Source organism: Amblyomma americanum, chromosome 1 (genome assembly GCF_052857255.1).
Source record: "Amblyomma americanum isolate KBUSLIRL-KWMA chromosome 1, ASM5285725v1, whole genome shotgun sequence".
Taxonomy (NCBI): domain Eukaryota; kingdom Metazoa; phylum Arthropoda; class Arachnida; order Ixodida; family Ixodidae; genus Amblyomma; species Amblyomma americanum.
In genome coordinates this window covers 12,830,522-12,834,811 of record NC_135497.1, presented here as the reverse complement: position 1 = coordinate 12,834,811, position 4,290 = coordinate 12,830,522, and the positions used below count along the sequence as shown (strand labels likewise).

Genomic DNA, 4,290 nt, shown 5'->3' with positions numbered 1-4,290 from the left:
CCGTAAGGTAAGGGATAAAGGAGGGAGTGAAAGAAGAAAGGAAGAGAGAGGTGCCGTAGTAGAGGGCACCGGAATAATTTCGACCACCTAGGCATCTTGAACGTGCACTGACATCGCACAACACACGGGTGCCTTAGCGTTTTGCCTCCATAAAAACGCTTAGGCGCCCGTGTGCTGTGCGATGTCAGTGCACGTTAAAGATCCCCAGGTGGTCGAAATTATTGCGGAGCCCTTCACTACGGCACCTCTTCCTTTCTTCTTTCACTACATCCTTTATCCCTTACCATATGAGAGAGGTTGCACGAAGCGCAACGCATGCGTTTACCATGTGCTGTGCGACGTCAGTGCACCTTAAAGATCCCTGATGGTCGAATTTATTCCAGAGCCCTCCACTACGGCGCCTCTTTCCTCCTTCCTGCTCTCACTCCCTCCTTTATCCCGTCCCTTACAGCGCGGTGCAGGTGTCCAACAATATATGAGACAGATACTGTGCCATTTCCTTTCCCCCAAAACCAATTATTATTATAACAACGGAACGACGCAGTATATAACGACGTAGTCGTTGCCTAGCGCGTGGGGATTTTCCGGACCCGTGGAGTATCTGTTATGGGTCCAAGTTGGACTTATTTTTGGAAATGTGGCGGAGAGTTTGAAGGATGCTTCACTCCCGCCACTGGTTGGCCCGGTATTGCACTACCTCCGGGATCGGCCTTGTCTTTAGCGCGTCTTTGCTATCCTAGTCTTTCTATCCCATCTTTCAACTCTCCTTCTATCTGCACGTGGTAGCGATTGTGGCTCGGCTTGAGCCAGTGAGCAGGCCTGTGCACTTTCCTTTTCTTTCTTCCTGGCAGTAACAGACCTAGCGCGTGGCACGCGTTCCTGACCGCTCACTGCCCTCGCCTCGCGCTTTGGCTGTGCTGCGGTGCGGACAGCGCAGACATTCTTTTCCAACGTTGTACACAGAGCTCCCAAAAGTTAGTTTTAAAAGCCCACGCGCCCGATGAATTGCCGTGACGCTATGTGTAAGTAGCAACGTTTTGCGAAGGTATAGCGAACAGTACGAACTAGCTTTTAACCATACCTGGTGCATCGATGCACGTCGGAGGCCATAGCATGCTAGTAATAGCCAGTGACACAACTGAATCCCTTATACCCTGGGTGTTCGGAATATTGTTTGTACGAGGGACGGCTGTCCCTTTCAGGTCCGTGGTGAATACGCCACTCTTGAACCTGTTTCTGACTATGGTGGCAACGCGACGTCACTTCAATAACGAAGGAAAAGAAAAGCCATTTAGTACACACTCAGGGTGCGAACCGTCGCACGAAATGCTTTGGATGAAATGGCGAAGCCGCTCATTGCATATCCCGATGCAAGCCAATGGCCGGCCGCTTTGTTCGCACTGAATGCGTTTACTGATTGGCGGACACTTTGTTGTCCACTCAGTGGTATAGGCCAGTTTCCGTTTTATTTACGTTTTCATGTATTTCGATCAAGTACCTGACTCTGTTACCAGTTGCGGGCATTCTGCTTTATGAGCGGCGACGCAACCACGTTGGTAAGATTCAGGCTGAAGCCCCGTTCTCCGCAGAGCAGCAGGAAGCGAGCCGGAGTGTATATGGACGCCGGCTGCTCGGCTATCGTTGGGAAAAAGTTGCCGGCGAAAAATATATACGCTGCGCTGTTGAGTGCGTCGGTGCGGGCAGGACGCGTTTTATCAGCCACGTGCCGTTCACTGATGAACCACGGGTGCAATGCTGCTGCGTGACACTTCCGCGGTGGAGGCGGCGCCATTTCCTTTCCCCAAAAACCAATTATTATCATTATTAGTTACCTCCATGTATTCATTCACTGTACGGTTGAGGTGTCCACCGAGAAGGCTCCTCGTGAAGGAAACATCTGGGCTGGTTCCCGGAACCCGGCGGTTGTTACGGAGGCGTCGCCCCTCCCAAGCTCAGACCGTGGTCCTGTCAGGTGACACCCTTCTCCGGCGTACTTCTCAAGGGAGTGCATGTATCTCGCCTCTGCCACCTGCCGTCTACCCGGTGCGCCAACTTTCCGCCACCTCGGCCAGTGCACGCCGCCGTTTCTTGGGCACGCCGGACGTCCCGCACGCACACACACATAACCGCGGCGCCCTCGTGGCTTCCGTTCATCTGCGGGCTTACGCCGTCCTCATCTCGAAGCGACCCGGTACGAATGAACCCGCTTCGGCTCATCGCCCTCTCTCAGTTCACCCCACTTTCCTGGCCCCGGCTGCTCGCTGTTCTCAGAGTGCTGTCCGCCTGCACATCATCGACAGTCGTCCCGTTGCCTGTGCTTCCCTCTGCGCATGCCCATACCGTCATGGAACAACCGCTGCAAGACCACGCTTGGACATCCAAGTGCGAGCCTCTGCCTACAACTACGGATACTCTGCTTCCGCTGCATTATCTTCATAGCCCTTGGCCACCGTCATCGCTATCTGCGACAATCACCGTGCCCTCCCCTGGATTCGGCTACATAAGGCCCGACCAAACCATCGCAGCCTTAGTGGACTCGGCGGCACTAGAGACATGGAGCGCCCTTGACTCCTCCGTTACACAGGCCGCACTGATACGGATCACCACGTCAACCCCGTGTTGCTATCAAGGCAGCCGTTGCAGCCTGGACCACTGCTCTGACATTTGGCGGGATACCGTCAACACGCCCAACGAAAGCAACGCCGTGCCTCACCCGCCGCCTTCAAACCCGGACCGCTTCCACATCTGGCAACCAAGTGCTACGCTCAGCGTGGCACCTTCGAATGGACTACAAATATCGCCCTCTTACTGGAGTCATTCGGGGCACGCCACCGCGACGATGCAGGTCACGAGAATGCCCTTCTTTATGCAGGTTGGTTACTTACCTGGTTCAATTTGAATCCGCTCTGATAATGCATTTTTGCTAGAGGTGTCGTGCCCTATCGACCCTACGCATTGCTTTCGAAGAATACTGTGCATATCATGTTACCAGTGTATCAACGCCTATGTCACTAGCCTTCTGTTAGTGTTGGCTCTCCTGGAGACGTCGAGCTGAACCCTGGACCCACAGTGGATAGTAACCCACAATCGCCCTCGAATCAATTGCCATGGCCATATCCCGCATTGAACTTTCTCAAAATACTGTGTTAAGTGAACTAGCTCTGATTCGCGCCGTTCAGTCGAAAGTTGAGGATTCGATTTCCAGCCTTTACTCTCGAGTTGATGCCCTTGAAAAACTCTCTTAAACAAATCAGCTAGGCAGCTCAGGTTCTGTAGGCAATTAAGATGTGGCTAAACTTTCCTCAGATATTACGCTACTCTCGGACAAATGTGACGGCACCGAGAATCGTCTCCGACGGTCAAACTTGCTGTTTTTCGGAATCGAAGATGAACAAGAGGAAACGTGGTCACAATCTGAATCGCGCATCATTTCATTCTGCTCTCAGGAGCTTCATATCGCAATGGAGAGCCAAGATATTGAGTGCGCTCACAGACTCGGCCGTTTCCAGTCAGGAAAAAACCGCCCCATCATTGTCAAGTTCACGAGGTTTAAATACAAAGCGCGAATACTTTCCCCCGGCTCGATGCTTAAAGACGCGTCGTTCGCAGTCCGAGAAGACTACTCTGCACGTGTACACTTGGCAAAGAAAAAACTTTTTCATATGGTCAGCAGAGTTAAAACTCATTCAAAATCCGTTTCGATAAGCTTATTATGAACAACAAACAGTTTGTGTACGATGCTGGAACCGACTCCGTGATCGAACCAAGTTCATAGCACTCACTGCAGTCACAGAAGGCGTTGTTTCGCCTACCTTTGCAAACTTCTAGGCGTGCCACCCCTGCCCCAAGAGATAATTTAGCGTCAGTTTTACTAACCATTTTACGAACCTACTTCCCAAAGAAAGACGCCGTTGAAGCTATATTGGATGACAACAGCACCGATATCGCGATCTTTACCGAAACATGGCTCGCTCCTGATATAGAGAATAGCTATTGCAAGATAAGCAATCTTTCGATTTTTTCAGGCGCGATAGACATGGGCGCAGGGGAGGAGGCTTGATGGTCCTCGTGAAGCGTACCCTGCTTTCCTCTGCCGTTTAAATCACTAGCAATAGCGAAATCCTTTGTGTGAACATTTCACTTGCTCATCGCACTAATATTATCATCGCCTGCTACCGAGCTCCTGATTCTGATCACTCCTTCATTGAAGACTTAGGTACCGTTGTATTTCATATGAAAAACTAGTTTCCCTCTGGAAACCTTATAGTTTGTGGTGATTTTAACTTTCCA

General features: G+C 51.4%; 1 pseudogene; it reads left to right on the top strand.

Moving 5' to 3' along the window:
- Positions 1–566: 566 nt before the first annotated feature.
- On the top strand, positions 567–719 carry LOC144116728 (U2 spliceosomal RNA; annotated as a pseudogene).
- Positions 720–4,290: the final 3,571 nt, after the last annotated feature.